General features: G+C 43.5%; 1 protein-coding gene across 3 annotated transcripts in view; it reads right to left on the bottom strand.

The window, feature by feature from the left end:
* The window catches only part of LOC115164232 (zinc finger SWIM domain-containing protein 6), a 49,717-nt gene that overhangs the window by 28,159 nt on the left and 664 nt on the right, over positions 1-20,894 (bottom strand). The window contains exon 1 of one of the 3 annotated variants that reach the window (XM_029716505.1): positions 15,668-15,725. The exons of the other annotated variants lie outside the window; for them this stretch is intronic. The gene's annotated coding sequence lies outside the window, so the exon portion shown is untranslated. Of the gene's footprint in view, positions 1-15,667; positions 15,726-20,894 lie in introns of those variants that run through there. 3 annotated transcript variants of the gene reach the window in all.

Here is a 20,894-nt window from a genome sequence, read left to right as displayed (position 1 = left end):
ACGTACCCGATTTAATCTGGTTACTACTCCTGCCCAGTAACTAGAATATGCATATAATTATTGGCTTTGGATAGAAAACACCCTAAAGTTTCTAAAACTGTTTGAATGGTGTCTGTGTATAACAGAACTCATATGGCAGGCAAAAACCTGAGAAGATTCTGACCAGGAAGTGGCCTGTCTGACAAGTTGCTGTACATCTTGGCTCTTTTTATTGAAGACTGAGGATCTTTGCTGTAACGTGACACTTCCTTCGGCTCCCATAACCCAGGAAAAAGCTGAATGACGTAATTCAAGGCCCAGGCTGAAACACACTAGCGCGTTTGGCAAGTGCTCTATCAGAGGGCCATTAGACGAGGCTCGTGCATGAGGGGATAGCATGCTTTTACTTTTTCTCTCGTTGAATGTAAACAGGCTTTGCCAGTCGGAATATTATCGCTTTTTTACGAGAAAAGTGGCATAAAAATTGATTTTAAACAGCGGTTGACATGCTTCGAAAACACACAAACAAAACGCCGCTGTTTGAACATAACTATGGATTATTTGGGACCAAACCAACATTTGTTATTGAAGTAGAAGTCCTGGGAGTGCATTCTGACGAAGACAGCAAAGGTAATAACATTTTTCTTATAGTAAATCTGACTTTGGTGAATGCTAAACTTGCTGGGTGTCTAAATAGCTAGCCCTGTGATGCCGGGCTATCTACTTAGAATATTGCAAAATGTGCTTTCACCGAAAAGCTATTTTAAAATCGGACATATCGAGTGCATAGAGGAGTTCTGTATCTATAATTCTTAAAATAATTGTTATGTTTTTTGTGAACGTTTATCGTGAGTAATTTAGTAAATTCACCGGAAGTGTTCGGTGGGAATGCTAGTCACCTGCTAATGTAAAAAGCTGGTTTTTGATATAAATATGAACTTGATTGAACAGACATGCATGTATTGTATAACATAATGTCCAAAGATTGTCATCTGATGAAGATCATCAAAGGTTAGTGCTGCATTTAGCTGTGGTTTGGGTTTATGTGACATTATATGCTAGCTTGAAAAATGGGTGTCTGATTATTTCTGGCTGGGTACTCTGCTGACATAATCTAATGTTTTGCTTTCGTTGTAAAGCCTTTTTGAAATCGGACAGTGTAGTTAGATTAACGAGAGTCTTGTCTTTAAAATGCTGTAAAATAGTCATATGTTTGAGAAATTGAAGTAATAGCATTTCTAAGGTATTTGAATAACGCGCCACGGGATTCAACTGGCTGTTGAGTAGGTGGGATGCTAGTCCAGAGAGGTTAATAAAAAATAAAAAAAATCAGTCCTCTTCCTCAAATGAAGGGGATGACGACAACATTTGCGAGAGGAAGGGTATCTGATTTCATTGGTCGTCAACTCGTGGCTCAGACACTTAATTCAGAATAAATCTAGTTAGCCTGCCCCAGTGCAGGTTAGTTGTGAAGGACGAAATCAAATCAAATTTTAATTGTCACCTGCTTCATAAACAACAGGTGTAGACTAAAATAGTAACAAAAGGAATAAATACACAATGAGCAATGATAGCTTGGCTATATATATATATATATATATATACACACACACACTGCTCAAAAAAAATAAAGGGAACACTGACACAACACAATGTAACTCCAAGTCAATCACACTTCTGTGAAATCAAACTGTCCACTTAGGAAGCAACACTGATTGACAATAAATTTCACATGATGTTGTGCAAATGGAATAGACAACAGGTGGAAATTATAGGCAATTAGCAAGACACCCCCAATAAAGGAGTGGTTCTGCAGGTGGTAACCACAGACCACTTCTCAGTTCCTATGCTTCCTGGCTGATGTTTTGGTCACTTTTGAATGCTGGCGGTGCTTTCACTCTAGTGGTAGCATGAGACGGAGTCTACAACCCACACAAGTGGCTCAGGTAGTGCAGCTCATCCAGGATGGCACATCAATGCGAGCTGTGGCAAGAAGGTTTGCTGTGTCTGTCAGCGTAGTGTCCAGAGCATGGAGGCGCTACCAGGAGACAGGCCAGTACATCAGGAGATGTGGAGGAGGCCGTAGGAGGGCAACAACCCAGCAGCAGGACCGTTACCTCCGCCTTTGTGCAAGGAGGAGCAGGAGAAGCACTGCCAGAGCCCTGCAAAATGACCTCCAGCAGGCTACAAATGTGCATGTGTCTGCTCAAACGATCAGAAACAGACTCCATGAGGGTGGTTTGAGGGCCCGACGTCCACAGGTGGGGGTTGTGCTTACAGCCCAACACCGTGCAGGACGTTTGGCATTTGCCAGAGAACACCAAGATTGGCAAATTCGCCACTGGCGCCCTGTGCTCTTCACAGATGAAAGCAGGTTCACACTGAGCACGTGACAGACGTGACAGAGTCCGGCGACGCCGTGGAGAACATTCTGCTGCCTGCAACATCCTCCAGCATGACCGGTTTGGCGGTGGGTCAGTCATGGTGTGGGGTGGCATTTCTTTGGGGGGCCGCACAGCCCTCCATGTGCTCGCCAGAGGTAGCCTGACTGCCATTAGGTACCGAGATGAGATCCTCAGACCCCTTGTGAGACCATATGCTGGTGCGGTTGGCCCTGGGTTCCTCCTAATGCAAGACAATGCTAGACCTCATGTGGCTGGAGTGTGTCAGCAGTTCCTGCAAGAGGAAGGCATTGATGCTATGGACTGGCCCGCCCGTTCCCCAGACCTGAATCCAATTGAGCACATCTGGGACATCATGTCTCGCTCCATCCACCAACGCCACGTTGCACCACAGACTGTCCAGGAGTTGGCGGATGCTTTAGTCCAGGTCTGGGAGGAGATCCCTCAGGAGACCATCCGCCACCTCATCAGGAGCATGCCCAGGCGTTGTAGGGAGGTCATACAGGCACTTGGAGGCCACACACACTACTGAGCCTCATTTTGACTTGCTTTAAGGACATTACATCAAAGTTGGATCAGCCTGTAGTGTGGTTTTCCACTTTAATTTTGAGTGTGACTCCAAATCCAGACCTCCATGGGTTGATAAATTGGATTTCCATTGATTATTTTTGTGTGATTTTGTTGTCAGCACATTCAACTATGTAAAGAAAAAAGTATTTAATAAGATTATTTCATTCATTCAGATCTAGGATGTGTTGTTTAAGTGTTCCCTTTATTTTTTTGAGCAGTAATATATATACATAAATATACATATATAAATATACATACGTAAATATACATATATATTTATATATGTATGTGTATATTTATATATGTATGTGTGTGTGTATGTGTATATATATATATATATATATATATATAAAGAATAGGGCTAAATCAAAAACTTTATTTAAAGTGCATTTAAAGTTGGATTTGTTTTAGTCCTATTCTTTAACTTGTGATGGAGAAGTGATTCCAACATATAAATTATTAATTTGTAGACAAACTGAAAATTGAAGTGTGTTTGGTTGTCAACTCAACCAAATATACACATTAAAAGGAGATATTATGCTTAAATAGTTTTGGGCTCCTGAGTGGCGCAGCGGTCTAAGGCACAGCTGTAGTGCAAGAGGTGTCAATACAGTACCTGGTTCAAATCCAGGCTGTATCACATCCAGCTGTGATTGGGAGTCCCATAGGGAGGCGCAAAATTTGCCCAGCGTCGTCCGGATTTGGCCGGGGTAGGCCGTCATTGTAAATAAGAATTTGTTCATAACTGACTTGCCAAGTTAAATAAAATAAAAAAACAAAAGCTTGAAACCCTTGCCCTATATGTATTGTCTATTTTTAGTTGAATAAAAAAAAATAGCTGCTGATGACTTCGCAAATGCTGTATAAGCCTAAATAGTAGAGCTGGACAATATGGACAAAAATTCATATCACCATAAATTGACAGATTTTTTGCGATAATGAAGAATAAGCAATAAATACATTTTTGGGGAGGTGCTAAAACTAAGCGATATAGCCAAAAAGTCATATTGTGATAAATGTAACCATTTCTCAATAAAAATAAATATAATGGCGCGTGCACCATCATGCGCCACCGTGAACCATCGTGCATAAATGTATTTTGTACCCCCACACCAAACGCGATCACGACACACAGATTAAAATAACAAAACAAACTCAACCAATTATATTAATTTGGGGACAGGTTGAAAAGCATTAAACATTTATGGCAATTTAGCTAGCTAGCTAACACTTGCTTGCTAATTTGTCCTATTTAGTTAGCTTGCTGTTGCTAGCTAAATTGTCCTGGGATATAAACATTGAGTTGTTATTTTACCTGAAATGCACAACTCTACTCCACCAATTAATCCACACATAAAACGGTCAACCGAACAGTTTCTAGTCATCTCTCATCCTTCCAGGCCTTTTCTTCTCTTGACTTTAATATGCGATTGGCAACTTCCAGAAATTAGGTGCATTACCGCCACTGACCTTGTTCGTCTTCAGTCACCCACGTGGGTATAACCAATAAGGAGATGGCACGTGGGTACCTGCTTCTATAAACCAATGAGGAGATGGGAGAGGCAGGACTTGCAGCGTGATCTGCATCAGAAATAGAACTGACTTCTATTTTAGCCCTTGGCAACGCAGACGCTCGTTGGCGCACGCAAGCAGTGTGCGTGCAATAATTGAATAATATAGATTTTATTTTGCAACGCTCGCGCACGTGACGTGCCAAATAAGACAACTGAGACGGTAGCCTATGATTAAAAAAGTCAGCTATTTCATCTAACATATCCAGGGAATGCAGAATTTATATTTTGATGTGCAATCTGTCAAAATAGGATCCAGAATGATCAGATTTCTATTTGGCTCTTTAGAGAATTTGCCGACATCTTTGTGCATACTGGCCTAAAGGCTATACTATTCACCACCTGAGGAAGTGGGAACTTAAAACACTAAGCGAGATTGCTAACTCTAAAATGTGATATTGTTGCTCTATAGCAATGTAGGCTAATTGACTAATCGAACAGTAAATATAGAATAATGTCCTCCGAAAAATTTCCCAGCAGTAGGCCTAGGCTACTTGATGTTGACCTATTCGCGCTACGCTCCGCGGGCACATCGAAACTATACTACAGCCCACTCCGGTTGTAAAGTGGGCCATGAACTCAATATTAAGGAGGTTTGAAATAAAGTATATACTTACAGAGAGGAGAGTCGCAGCTTTTTGTATCTAGAACAACAGTAGTTGCTTTGAAAACCTTATTTTTCCCACAATTGCATTTGTGCAACGGTCATGCTTGTGCTTCTCAGAACGCATCTCTCCCTCCTACGTGTGCACAGTGGGGATAGGGAGTGAGAGTGGCTCACTCAAACAGCAGCCAACAGCGAAACAGACAGGGAGATAATTTTATAGCAGGAATCCACAATGCATTAGCTATTACTGTTGACCAAATAATGGTTTTAGAACAATGTGTAGCAAAATCCCCAAAAATGACCTACATATGCAAAATGCTTTGGTAAGAGGAAGGCAATGTGAGATCAGTAATTTTAGGTTTACTGTCCTCGCTCTACTAAATAGTATCATGAATGATATGACTTAAATATGGTTACATTTCATTTGCTCTGTTATATCAAAGCTAAGCAGGGCTGGGCTTGGTTAAAACCCTGGATGGGAGACCAAATGGGTAGCTGTAGATCGAACTCTCCAGTAGGAGGCGCTGCCCTGCCTATATATTTTTTTTCTGATAGTGGAAATAACATTGAAGATCTGACTTTGTTTCGAAGTACAAATTCAACATATTTTATATAAAAGGTTTGTCTGCATTGAACATTGTTTACCATGATGACATAATCCTGTAGATACATTTTCACCTTCAAAACAACAGTTTACGTTGATGTCTCTTTTCAAATCCAATGTATTTTCCTCGTAGATTCCATGTCATAATACGTTGAAACAACGTTGATTCAACAAGTTTGTGCCCAGTGGGGAGTGGGTTTGGATGAAACTAACTATCCATCAGCAACGCCAAACCAAACCATCCCAAATGAGCTCAGTCAGAGGTTTAGACTAAACAGCCCAGAGAGGGTTTGTGTTGTTTCAGAACTGTATAGTACACAAATATGGAGCTAGGACCAGAACTAACTGGAGATGAGCCAAAACAAAAAAAGCCTCTGTAGGGGCCTCCATAGGGTAGGGCTAGGGCAGGAACATGGGCTGGGAGCCAGACAAAAGGAGGCTGTAGCTGAGGCAGGGCCAGGGCTAGAGATAGCAGCCAGCCAGAGAGAAAGAGCCAGGGCTGGGGCTATGGCAGGGGCAGAGCAAAGGCTGTGGTGAGGTGGTGTGTGTGTTCATACGAGTGTGCATGTATATGCGCATGTGTACGTGCGGGGTGTGTGCATGTGTCTGTGGAAGCTAGTGTGTGGTTGAAGGCCAGGGCTAAAAGTGGGGGCCAGAGAGAGCCAGCACTAGATCCAGAGCTCAGCTGGGGCAGGACCAGAGCTGGGGCTGGAGCCAGGGCTAGGGGCCAGGGGAGGAGGCTGAACCAGGGCCACAAGCTCCAGATTTAGTCAGCTGTTCTCCTGGCCGCTGCTGGAGGGAGAGGCGGGATGGAGAGAGAAGGGCGAGGGAACAGAGAAGATGGAGAGAAGGGATAGGGCAGAGAGAAGAAATGGAGGTTTGGAAGCAGGACAGTGGAAAACCCATTAGAAGCCTGTGTGAGAGAGAGAAAACACAGCACTCAGCACAGACAGACAGACAGAGGTTGGGAACCTCTTAAGGCTCGGGGGGGGAGTGTTCGGAAGAATGACGTGCCCAAAGTAAACTGCCCGTTACTCAGGCCCAGAAGCTAGGATATGCATATAATTGGTAGCATTGGATAGAAAACACTCAAGTTTCTAAAACTGTTAAAATAATGCATGTGAGTATCACAGAACTGATATGGCAGGCGAAAACCCGAGGAAAATCCATCCTGAAATAGTTTTTTTTTTAGGTCACAGGCCATTTCAATGATAGCCTATGGGAAAAACAAATAGATAGGACCCAGATTGAAGTTCCTATGGCTTCCACTAGATGTCAACAGTCTTTAGAAAGTGTTTCAGGCTTTATTTTTGAAAAATGAACAAGTAGTTGTAGTTTTTCCAAGGTGTCCCTCATTAGAAAGGTAGTCTTGTTGCGCGCGTGAATGATTTATTTATCTTCCCTATTGAACATACTATTCTCCGTCTTACATTTTATCATTTATTTAGATATTAGAGTACCTGAGGATTAATTAGAAACATTGTTTGACTTGTTTAGATGAGCTTTACCGATAACTTTTTGGATTCGTTTGTATGCATGTTGAACGGGTGGATTAATGAAATCAACGGCGCCAACTAAACAGACTTTTCTGGATATAAAGAGGGACTTCATCGAACAAAATGACCATTCATTGTGTAGCTGGGACCCTTGGGATTGCAAACAGAGGAAGATCTTCAAAAGGTAAGTGACTTATTTTATCGCTATTTGGGATTTTGTGACGCCTGTGCTGGTTTGAAAAACAATTTTGATGTGGTGCGCTGTCCTCAGATAATCGTATGGTATGCTTTCGCCGTAAAGCCTTTTTGAAATCTGACAACGCGGTTGGATTAACTTCTTATGGCTTGGGGGGCGCTATTTTCACGTCCGGATGAAAAGTGTGCCCAAAGTAAACTGCCTGCTACTCAGGCCCAGAAGCTAGGATATGCATATAATTGGTAGATTTGGATAGAAAACACTCTAAAGAATGATGTCTGTGAGTATATGTTCAGAACGAGGGACGAGTGAAGTGTACTGTTTGATAGAGGCGCGTGACCGGAAAAGCACGCTCCACTTTGTTTTCCTCCGGTATTGAACGCAGTTTATCCCGTCTTAAATTTTATCGATTATTTATGTTAAAAAAATACCTAAAAAGTTGTATTAGGAAAGCCGTTTGAAATGTTTGGACAAAGATTACAGGTAACTTATGAGATATTTTGTAGTCATATTGCGCGAGTTGGAACCGGTGTTTTTCTGGATCAAACGCACCAAATAAATGGACATTTTGGATACATAAACGACGGAAATAAATCGAACAAAAGGATCATTTGTGATGTTTATGGGACATATTGGAGTGCCAACAGAAGAAGCTCGTCAAAGGCATGAATTATATTATTTCTGAGTTTTGTGTCGCGCCTGGCGGGATGAAATATGATTGTCTGTGTTTGTTTGATGGGGTGCTGTCCTCAGATAATAGCATGGTTTGCTTTTGCCGTAAAGCCTTTTTGAAATCTGACACGGTGGCTAGATTAACAAGAAGTTCAGTTTTAATTTGGTGTATTGCACTTGTGAATGTATGAAAGTTAAATATTTTATTTTTAAATATTTGGCGCTTTGGCGCAATTTCACCGGATGTTGTCAAATCGATCCTGTTAGTGGGATTTGAGCCATAAGAAGTTTACGTTTTTAAACGATGTAAGACACTTGTATTTTCATGAATGTTTAATATTACAATTTTTGCATTTCGCGCTCTGCAATTTCATCGGATGTTGTCGAAGTGGAACGCTAGCGGGACACCGATCCCAAAGAGGTTTTAAGACTCACTGGGTTTGCAACAGCTCTTCCCTTCCTCTTTCACCACTCCTACGTCTCTCCATCCATCCATCCCTCCCTTCTGTATTCACTCCCTCTCAGTTGTGGCTCTACAAAAGTCAAGCTATTCATCACCCATGGCCTGTTGTCATGACCCCAAACACAAGCTCTAATACTCACACAGCGCTGAAAACCCATCCCTGCTGAAGACCAATGTGAAGGGACGGAATGAGTGTTTTGAGAGGAACAGAGAGGGGGACTTTGGTCTGTAATGTCTTTTTCGTTATGTGTTGGACACCAGTAAGACTAGCTGTCGCCTCTCCTCTGCGGGTTAATGGCAGAGGGATACAATGTGGAATATAGATCAGTGGGAGATGGATGGAGGACCAGGGGCTCCGGTCGGTCCCGCAGGTCCCAGACCAGAGATTAACTAAATATTAGCTGACACAAACACAGGGGAGAGACACAGCTGCTGCTGCTGCCTGCCTGCCTCCAGGACAATGGAGACTGCTTTTATCCTCTATAGGTCACTGAAGTCTCTCCCTCTATCCATCCATCCAACCCTCCCTTCTCTTCTCCATCCATGCTGTATTCTCTCCCTCCCTCCCTCCCAGTTGTGGCTCTGCAACAGTCAAGCTATTCATCACCCATGGCCTGTAGTCATGACCCAAAACACACGCCCCAATACTCTGAAAACCCATCCCTGCTGAAGACCCATGTGACAGGACAGAATGAGAGTTTGAGAGGAACAGTGAGTGGGATTGGGGGGGCACAAGAAGCGAGACAGAGAGACGGAGGGAGAAAGAATCCCCATACTTTAACGATGACAGCTTCCCTATCATAGACAGGGAGATCAACCACTTGCAGGCTCAGGGACATGCACTAGTCTGTGGCTACCTAAACGCCAGAACTGGATAAGAACTTGACACTCTCAGCACAAAGGGGGACAAACACCTACCTAGAGGTGACAGCATTCCCTCCCCAATATGCCCCCTACAACAAAACAAAAAAAATGTACAGCTCATCCCTTGGCAGTAGCGCTGCAGATTACTTTATCACTGACCTCAACCCAGAGGTACTCAGAGCGTTCACAGTCAGCCCACTGACACCCCTATCAGATAACAGCAAAATTACAGTCTACTTGTCAACTTGGATGGAAAATTACTGAGGAGGATAGTTAACGATATTGCCACTCCTATTTGCCATCTCATCAATCTAAGCCTACATGAAAGTGTGTGCCCTCAGACCTGGAAGGTAGCAAACATAATTCCGCTACTCAAGAATAGCAAAGCACCCTTTACTGGCTCAAATAGCTCAGGATGTTACCAACCCTTAGTAAACGTTTGGAGAAAAAAAAAAAATGTTTGACTAGATACAATGCTATTTCACAGTAAACAAATTAAAACAACAGATTTTCAGCACGCTTATAGGAAAGGGCATTCAACATGTACGGCACTTACACAAATGACTGACGATTAGCTGAGAGGAATTGATTTTAAAAAAGAATGTGGGAGCTGTTTTGTTAGACTTCAGTGCAGCTTTTGACATTATCGATCATAATCTGCTGCTGGACAAACTTGTATAATGGGTTTACATCCCCTGCTACATTGTGGATCGAGAGTTACCTGTAACAGAACAGGGTGTTCTTTAATTAACAACATAATCCTGGTAGTGTCAGGCATTCCCCAGGGCAACTATCCAGGCCCATTACTTAAAAAAAACTTTACTAATGTCCTGGCTCTGAGTAAAACTTGTGTATGTATGCTAATGACTCAACACGTCTGGAAAGTAGTCCAGGTGCTACCACAGCAAGTGAAATCACTGCAACACTTAACGAGCTGATGTCAGCTTTAGAATGGGTGGGAAGAAATAAGTTAGAAATATTTAGGACTAAAACTAAAAGCATTGTATTTGGGACAAATCATTCATTAACCTCTAAATCTTGCAATGAAACATTTGGAAGTTGATCAAGTTGAGGAGACTAAACTGCTTGGAATAACTCTGGATTGCAAACTCTAATGGTCCAAATATATTGATGCAACAGTAGCTAAGATGGGGAGATGTCTGTCGATAATAATGCGCACCTCTGCCTTCTTAAAAACGCTATCAACAAGGCACTTCCTACAGGCCCTAGTTGACGCACCTGGACCACTTTCCAGTCGTGTGGTCACCGGTGCCACAAAGAAGGACTTACAAAAATTACAATTGGCCCAGAAAAAGGCAGCATTGTTGGCCCTTAAATGTACACGGAGAGCTAACATTAATAATATGCATGTCAATCTCTCCTGGCTCAAAGTAGAGGAGAGATCGACTTCATCACTACTTGTATTTGTGCGAAGTATTGACATTTTCAATGCATAGAGCTGTCTGGCGGGAACTGGAACACGCTGTCATACACATAGATCCAGAGCATCCCAAACATGCTCAATGGGTGACATCTGGTGAGTATGCAGGCCATGGAAGAACTGGGACGTTGTCAGCTTCCAGGAATAGTGTACATATCTTTGAAAAATGGGGCTGTGTATTATCATGCTGAAACTGAATGGCACGACAATGGGTCTCAGGATCTCGTCAAGGTATCTCTGTGCATTCAAATTGCCGTCAATAAAATGCAATTGTGTTCCGTTGTCTGTAGCTTATGCCTGCCCATACCATAACCCCGCCGCCACCATGGGGCACTCTGTTCACAACGTTGACATCAGTAAACCGCCCACCCACACAACGCCATACACGCTGTCTGCCATCTGCCCAGTATAGTTGAAACCAGGATTCATCTGTGAAAAGCACACTTCTCCAGCATGCCAGCTAACACCAAAGGCGAGCATTTGTCCACTGAAGACGGTTACGAAGCTGAGCTGCGGTCAAGTCAAGACCCTGGTGGACACGTAGATGAGTTGCCCGGAGACGGTTTCTGACATTTAGTGCAGAAATTCTTCGGTTGTGCAAACCCACAGTCATGGACTGGCGTGGTTACACGTGGTCTGCAGTTGTGACGCCGGTTGGACGTAGTGTCAAATTCTCTAAAACAACGTTGGAGGCAGCTTATGGCAGAGAAATTAACATTCAATTCTCTGGTAACAGCTCTGGTGGACATTCCTGCAATCAGCATGCCAATTGCACGCTCCCTTAAAACATCTGTGGCATTGTGTTGAGTGACCAAACTGCACATTTTAGAGTGGCCTTTTATTGTCCCCTGCACAAGGTGCACCTGTGTAATGATCATGCTGTTTAATCAGCTTCTTGATATGTCACATCTGTAAGGGGGATGGATTACCTTGGCAAAGGAGAAATGCTCACTAACAGGGATGTAAAGAAATTTGTGAACAACATTTTCGAGACATAAGCTTTTTGTGCGCATGGAAAACTCCAGGGATCTTTTATTTCAGTTCGTGAAACATGGGACATGTTGAGTTTATATTTTTGTTCATTATATTTGCACATTGCTACAATACTGAACATAGCCATAACATAACATTTGAAATGTCTCCATTCTATTGATATCGGAGTATGTTTACTGTTAATTTCTGATTGCCTCAGGAAAAGTGAAATAAACAATGTAAACATGTTTCCCATGCCAATAAAGCCCTGTGAATTGAGAGAGAAAGAAAGAGACGCACACACACACACACACACACCCGTCCAAATAATACACACAGAGACATGTGAACTGCATAGTACACACACACACACACACACACACAGGGGCACCCTGGGAAAACCAGGCTGCTAATCACATTCTCTCCTTCCCTTCCCGGCGGATGGAGGGAGGGAAAAAAGGAATACATCTTTATTAGGAGACTTGTCCCTGCTCTATCGATCCGACCGCTCCCCTCTCTCTCCCCCACTCTCTCTTTGCTTTATTTTGTTTTTATAGGTGTGTCTGCCATCCAGTCCAATAGACTGACTATGTCAGAGAGTGGGCCATTACCCATCTCTCCCTGGAATACCCATGTCTCCAAGGGCCCTGCAGAGGCTGCAAGGAGGGCCTGAGCATAGAAATATAATGACTTTCTGACCATTCTATTTCTATGAGCCTCAGTGGATTGGGCTGGGAGGGCCTGAGTGGGTTGGGCTGCCCGGGGGAACAGGCAGGACAGAATGGGCCACATCAGATAGACACAGGCACAAATCTAGAACACTGCATGAATTCTGCTAAGCCAGCATTCCAAATGGTAGCGTACACCAAATATGGCCACTGGTGTCCGCACTCCCCACCGCTGAATGTTGCTTCGGATAGGAATGGTGTGGTTCAGAGAGCATAGAGCCTCAGGTCATGTCTGGCTCATGGTACTAGAGCAGGGAGTAGAGTTTCCTGTGGGAGCCTTACGGACACAGGAAGTAGTATAAAAACACTGTGGGCCTATCTAGATGGACGAGTGTATATAAGATATGAGCTTCTATTACCATGCTTAAAAAAAACTTTCCTATTGAGTATAAATACAATAAAGCACACACACTAAAGGGTAAAAAAAAAAAATGTTTTGAGCAAAATAGTTGTTTTTTGACCACTGCAAACTTCAAGGAGTAGGGCACTCAAGGAGTTGGTCTGAAGGCCACTTTGTTATGTCATTGGTCTGCTACTTGATTGAGAAACAATAGAGGCGCACTAGAGAACAAAAGAGGAAAGGCCACCACCTCACTTGTGTCATGTCATGAGGATACCTGGACCACCTATTGTGAGGTACCTTTTGTTAAGTAAATCAGGTGTTCAACTGGTTGAAAATGAGACGAATTTAAAGCCCAGTGCAGTAAAAAAATAAATAATAATAATATATATATTTATTTCCACATTGGAAAAATACTGTGAAATTATGATAATGCATTTTTAATTTAAGAGCCGTTTTAAAAATAATGCTTGAAATTTTAGCCTGTTCTGGTGGAATGGAGTTTTGGCCTGCCTGGTGACATCACCAGGTGGTAAAATAGTTCGACTAATAAGAAAGAGAGTTCCAAACCTCTCTGCCAGTAACAGCTAGTTTTCAGTTTTCCCCTCCCCACTCAGACCACTCCCAGACAGTCCTAGCAAAATTCTTGCTTGAGAAATTGGTCTTTGCTAAGAAGCTATTTCTGTTTATTTTTCACAAATTTAATTGAAAACAATCACAGTAAGGTACTTAATGGTTACCCAGGAATGATTTGATATTGAGATAAAAACAGCTGCATTGGACCTTAAAAATGTAGAAGGATATGATAGTAGGGGAGAGCGTGAGAACAGACAAAGAGAGAGATAAATGGGAGAGTGAAAGAGAATCTAAGATGGAAAGAAACTTGAGGGCCAAACTAAATTCCATTGGTCCTTTAAAACAGCTCTCATCCCCCTCATGCCTGAAGAGCCATTCACTTCCACATAGCAGTGCATGCATACCTGACATACCACCCAACTCAACTACAGCAGTAGCCTCTGAATAGCCACAGGCTCCTCACACAGACACAAATACTGTCTCAAATGGCACTCTATTCCCATATAGTACACTACTTTTGACCAGAGTATTATTGGAATAGGGTGCCATTTGGGGACATACACAAAGGCTCCAGGTACAAGTTGAGCTTAACCTCTAAAAGCAGTTGTTACTAAGATAACATATGGAATTGTTTTAAGGATGGTCATACCATGGATCATTTAGCCATTTGATTTGGAATTTTAGGACCTCGTTAGGTATAAAAAAATATATAAAATAATTTGATCAAATATTTAATTTGGGCTTTACTTCTTTAGCTCATAGAAAACGCACTGAATAACATTAATAAATTGGTTAAAAAAAAACAACTAAAATCACAAGAAATAAGGTTTTGAAGTGTCTTTTTTTCCCTTTTTGGACACACATTTAACCCCTTCTTTTTGTTAGCATAAAACTACCTCCATACTTCCATTATTTTGTATTGTTTACCTTCAAATGAGTCCCGTGACACTTGTGGGGGTCATAGAGCAAAACGGAGTGGTCATAATAGTTATGCAGACCAAACTGTTCGGACGAAAAAGACGTTTTTGTGAGAAGACCGATTTTTCGGGACGATCTGACAAACACCGCTGTAGCCCGGGCCACCTTCCACCGCAGATGCGGAAGGCCGATATAGGCAGGTGCGGTGGATTGAAGCTCAGCCCATACAACAACAAAAAATCTTGCTTAAACTGATGGATTTTGATGCCGATTTTTTAAATGATGTTCCTAAGACTTGACGCACGGGCGCGTCAATAGACTTAATTAACCACCCATACGGGATCAAATTCAGATATTCATCATCGTAATACCAAGTTTAAGCATACAGCAGTTATATCACATATGCTACTGCGATATACAGTAGACCTGCCTACATACTCAGTGGTGTCATACAGACTTGTGCTTTTTTAAACTCAGTGTTATATTGTGCTTTGTGTTACTCTTGGGGCGTTTGTGTCCTCAGCCAGATACCTGTACAGGGTTTTCCTACACCATTTTAAAAAACACGTCTTCTGATGCGTGTAATGTGTATCTGGAAAATGACGATCATGCACCTTCTCTCTCTCTCTCTCCAATCAGCGTGAGTGACAGGCAGCGTTGACATCTCTCCAACGCGAACAGTTAGAAACAGCGTCCTCTGTATCCACGTACAAGCTCTTTCGGCTAGTTAAGTTGTGTTTATTGGAAAACAATCACGCGACTCTCTGACTATTCTGAACCTCGTTGTCACTGAGGAGGGCGGAGCCGTCGAGTGAACACCTTCACCCGAAGTGTGAGTGCGTGCGTTGCCTCATAGCCAGGTAAACCCCCATCCTCGTCTGGTATTGCTTATTGTGTAGGCACCAGATTATTATTTATTTTTTTATAAAACTTGCCTGGCGCCCCAAGGCTATGAGACAAGTGTGTGTATGAGGGAATGGAAACAAGATAGGGTGAGAATGCTGATTGACGGGAATGCCATCCACCCTCTTATCATTACAGTGCCTAAACTATATCCAAGTTGACACACACACAAATGACTAGAGTAGGCTATACTGTATCTCCAATTTATCTTTAGAAACTCATTTCAGATTACAATTTCCCTATCCAAAGACAACAGTAACCGTTGAGCCGTACACAACACAAACCAGTCTTGGTTCAGTTAGGGACAGGAAGCAACAGTCAAACCGCCCAGCCCCCCCCCCCCCCAAAGGTGACTGGTCGCTCACCATGTTTGTTTTGGGCAGATAGAGATGTTTGTTCTCAATCAGTAACGACAGCAGGTAGGCTAACCATCCACCTCTCTGCTCCAGGCTTAAAATGACTGAGGACCTGGACAGGGGAGGAAAACGTACACACAAACCGGGATCCAGGTGCTATGGGGGGCGGGGAGCCTGTTCATCAGGTGCTGTGGCGGAGCTGAAAATACAGAGAACTCTTTCAGACACACAAACACGCACCTTTCAGATTTTGCCTTTGGGCCGATTCAAAGCTCTTTAGCGACTGAAGGTGTGAAGGAACAAACAGCTGTTGACCACAAACACACACACACACACACACACACACACACACACACACACACACACACACACCACAGAGAAGCACTGTTCTATGGTCGTAATGATAACGTGTGTAGCATGGTTAGTACACACACGGTATACAGGCGCACACACAGGATCACTTTCCTCCCACAGTCAGCGGTGGCTTGGAGAGATTAATGCTTATTTCTGCAGCAGCCCATTGGTGCAAAGAGGAATTAATTATGAAGAAAAAGAGAATAGAGGAGAGGGGGGGGGAAACACTGTTTTTCCACCAAACACTCCTTACCCTTGGATGGAGCTACTGTTCCCTTTGGAAAGTCAGCTGTTTACACTACCCCAGGGCCCAGCCATGTTTCCATGACGATAGGATCCCAGGGTCAGTCACATGGCAAGGGGGAAAAGGGAGCCTCAGGGCTCAATTCAATAACAACAAGCTAACCTGGTTACTGGGTTAAGGTAAAAATAACACCAGAGTAGGCCTTAAGTCTGAAAGACTTCGTGCTTGAGTTTCTTTTCTCTTTCACACAGTCAAATAAATTAGAGAAGCAATGTCTAGAAGCCTTCTGAGTGTGCTTTAAGAGTTGGAAAAGGAGATAACTGTAAACTACCCCTCGGCCATGTCGCTATTGTTTTTTTGTATCTGTGTGCTCAGATAACTAACCTGGTAAAATAAAGAAGCAAACTAAGTAAATAAAGGCTCCTCTAACCCCCCCCCCCAAAAAAATTATACATAAATACAAATATAAATAAAAAAAGGCTTCTCTATAACTGGAAAGTAGAGGCCTAGAGCTTTCTGGTTGCTTAATGTGCAAATGGAGCCACAGAGAGACTCAAAGACAACATGCTCATGCAAGATTTAAGTTCCCGATATTAAATTCTGCACTTCTGTGAACAAAATGCTTAAAATGTCAAAGCAGGCCCCTGAAAAGGCCCCGGATAGCCCTGGTAAATTCTTTAAGTGGCTTTTGCTGAAGCGCTGAAGCACTGAAGCAGAGAAAAATCTAAAAAAAATGTTATGTCACATGCTTTGTAAACAACAAGTGTGCGTGTGTGTTGTGCATTTGTTCAATACACACATGCTCAATGACACCGTCTCTAAGTCATAGACATTTAAACTATCTTACAAACACGTACACCAACTCGTCCTCAAGTGCAAGCGAGTATGCGCACACACACACACACACACACACACACCCACCCCTTTCCCCTTGGTGAGGTCTGTTGTTTTATCCCCTGCTAAGGAGGCTAGTCCTCTCCCTCATTTACCCCTCTTTCTCTCTGGAGCCATTTGCCCCAAGGTGATTCAAAAGAGTTAGTGCAAAGGGGGGGGGGGGGGGGGGGGTCCATACTTGCCACGCGGTAGCAGAGAAAACAGTCTATGACTGGGGTGGCTGGAGTCTTTGACAATCTTTAGGGGCTTCCTCTGACACCGCCTGGTATAGAGGTCCTGGATGGCAGGGATCTCGGCCCCAGTGATGTACTGGGCCGTACGAAGCCCCTTTGCGGTCAGATGCCAAGCAGTTGCCGTACCAAGCGGTGATGCAGCCAGTCAAGATTCTCTCAATGGTGCAGCTATAGAGCTTTTTGAGGGCCCAAGTCAAATCTTTTCAGTCTCCTGGAGGGGGGAGGCGTTTCGTGCCTTCTTCAAAACTGTGTTTGAACTATGATAGGTCGTTAGTGATGTGGACACCAAGGAACTTGAAGCTCTTGATCCGCTTCACTGCAGCCCTGTCGATATGGATGGGGGCGTGCTCGGCCCTCCGTTTCCTCTACGCCGCGATCAGCTCCTTTGTCTTTCAGACGTTGAGGAAAAGGTTGTCGTCTTGGCATCACACTGACCTCTTCCCTATAGGCAGTCTCATCGTTGTCGGTGAACAGGCCTACCACCGTCATGTTGTCAGCAAACTTAATGGTGTTGGAGTCGTGCGCGGCCACACAGTCGTGGGTGAACAGGGAGTACAGGAGGGGACTAAGCACACACCCCTGTGGGGCCCCTGTTTTGAGGATGTGCTGTTGCCTACCCTCACCACCTGGGGGCGATATGACCGATGTGAAGGCCTAAAAGATAGGATGAAATACGTAATGATGACAGTACTGCTTGCCCACTCATCATTGGCATGTAAGTGCTTAAGACATGGTTTACTAGGACACACACACACACACACACACACACAGAGAAATCATGGAGTAAACAGCTTGATGCCAAGATAATTGCAACATAATAACAATCATCTCCATAGCTCATAATGGGTACCCTGTTATAAAGCAGTACAAAACACCTTTTTCTGGCTTACATGCCAGCAGGTAATGGAAGAGGGGCCAGTGCATAGCCTTAATCAAGACTCACCAGGGCGTAAAGAGGTTAACCCGTTTCTCTCTCACACACACACACACACACACACACCACACACACACAAAATCATAAGCGGACCAAGGAAGGATGACATTGACACTCATGCAGGCGTGATATTTCCCTCAGCGATATTGCAGGCAGAGCAAAATATGACCTGGATGAGAGTAACGGAAAAGGACGGTGAGGGTAGGAGAGCAGCGTCCCTACATGCTTTTGTCATGCCATGTTGGCCATCCATAAACTGCATTCTCAGTCCACACAAGGTGCCATGTGTGGTTCCCTATGGCACTGATCAGAATGAGCACATTGTCTGGAATTCAGTTCAATTGTTCAAATGAATTAAATGTGCTCGTTTGGCATTGTCAAGCATGTAGGTATTGACCAAGCAGACCACACAGTGACTGGTAAGAAGCCCACATCACAATGATAGAATACACCACTACCCTAGAATCCTGGGGCTGTTGAGAAACTAGTATCCGTAACAATTATTTCTGTTTGGATTTTCTTGGGAAACAGAATTAGCAAAGAGCAACAGCCCTAACTAGGCGATGTTCTAGCCTGTACATTGTTATTAGGCTAATTACATGCGTTATTCCTGAAAGAAATGACCTTGGTATAATGTGCACGTATGTAATGTTGCAGAATATTCCTCTGGAGCATCAGTGTTCCCAGAGTGGGGAATGTCAGGGAGAGGGGGAGCGTTTCATTATGCTACATACTGGATCTACTGTTTATCCTTTCCCGCCTCTCTCTCTCTCTCTCCATCTTTCCCCACAATCTCTCCTACCCCCTCCTCCTTCTACAGCACCCCCCTCTGTTCCTTTCCTCAAACCCAGCATCGATGTGTGGGGGGGGGGGGGGGTATAAAATAATGTGTGATTAATGTCTTTGAGAAACAGATAAATAATCACAGGAGACCAGGGGGCTGCTAGTTGGCCTTAGGGTAGTAAATATGGAGAGTTTTATAGCTGTTCACCAGGGAGAGACAGAGAGGGGGAGGAGAGAGGGGGGAGGAGAGAGGGGGGAGAAGTACAGACGCAGATTCATTCAAGTATATTAGCTTTTCCCTACACACACACACACACAATAACCTCTGCCTTCTCTCTCTCTGTTCCTGTACTGTCTTTCATCCTCATCACCCAACAGTACACACACACACACTTAAGGACAAATTCCCCTGTGTTTGATGTGTCCCTACATGCTGTGGTTTGTGATGCGGTTGACAGCCCGCTCCACCCCATGTCACCCTGTTTTTAAGCCGTTCCTCCAGTGACAGCCTGTCCCCTGGAGAAGATGGCATCATTTATTTATCATATTCTTTCCTTGGCTTTATTTTCACAGCAACAACAAAAAAATCTGGGGTGAAAATGTCAATCAGCACAACAGGCACTCCTGCTGTGGGCTCACCGGTCATCCTCCCTCTTCCTGTTAGCATGCAGAATGAGACAGACAACACACACTCCCCCTCTTTCTATTCCTCTCACACAAACACACTCCCTTTTTTCATTCTACTTTCCCTCTCTCCCTCTCTCTCTCACACACACACACACACACACACCTCACCAAATCCAAGCTAACACTCATTTGCAAGAACTGACAATCTATGTCTCCCAGAGAAGCCAAAACAGCAGAACATAAACAAGCCCTAATGCTGAGGAATCTGGTAAACAGATAGGAGCTGGTGGAGTGATACTATTGTGAGCAGCCCCAAAGAGCAACATAGATCCTTCTGAAGGGAAAGATCCTGCATAAAATCATGTTTGCAGATTGCATTATAAATTCACATGAACTGGGGAGGGTAATGGGATTAAAAGGCTGAAGTGTTTCCAAGGGCGGGGAGGCAAAGAGTGACAGCTGAGTTTATTGCACTGACGAATGCAGGGAAATATTATGGCTCTGGCAAAGGGAAGCAGTTGAGCCAATAGCAGTCTAAATGGCTGTATTTATTTATACTTGGATAACCCACAAATAATGCATTATTGAACAGGACGCATGATTGTGCGTTGTTGGCATACATTAGCGCGTACCAGCTCATAGCCTTTCTCGCGTTTGATTTAAAAAAAATCTCACGAATGCTGAAAACGTAGCAGAGCAAAAGCTTACATGGTGTTTAGCAAACAAAATAGAAGCGCTATGGCTTTAAATCCCCGTCCCTCCCAACCTTTCTAAATATCTTCTATTTAGCCAGTGGTGAAAAGGGGGGCTTTTGTCTGGTTACCCATTGGAGGGGGACAGAAAGCTGAAAAGACACAAACGATCACGAAAATAGGAACAAAGTGCTAAGCTTTCAATTGGGAATGGCTCAGAGCAATTTTATATGCGCACTGGGCAAAAACAAGGGGGTAGGGTAACTGGGTTGTTTCTGTAGGTTACCCTACCCCCTTACTGGAAAATATAGAATCGCATGGGATGAGTGTGGGTAGAAAATGGCAAATGACTTTAAATAACCCTCTGCTATTCAAGCACATATTTAGCCTTTTGACTAACATGGTTCCCTTGAAATTCCAAGCAATGTGGGTTAGCTTGGAACTGTGTTAGCTACTCCCCGACCCGCAGCATATT

This window comes from Salmo trutta, chromosome 27, assembly GCF_901001165.1.
Source record: "Salmo trutta chromosome 27, fSalTru1.1, whole genome shotgun sequence".
Classification (NCBI taxonomy): domain Eukaryota; kingdom Metazoa; phylum Chordata; class Actinopteri; order Salmoniformes; family Salmonidae; genus Salmo; species Salmo trutta.
The sequence above is the reverse complement of the archived record's forward strand: the minus strand, read 5'-3'. Positions and strand labels throughout refer to the sequence as shown.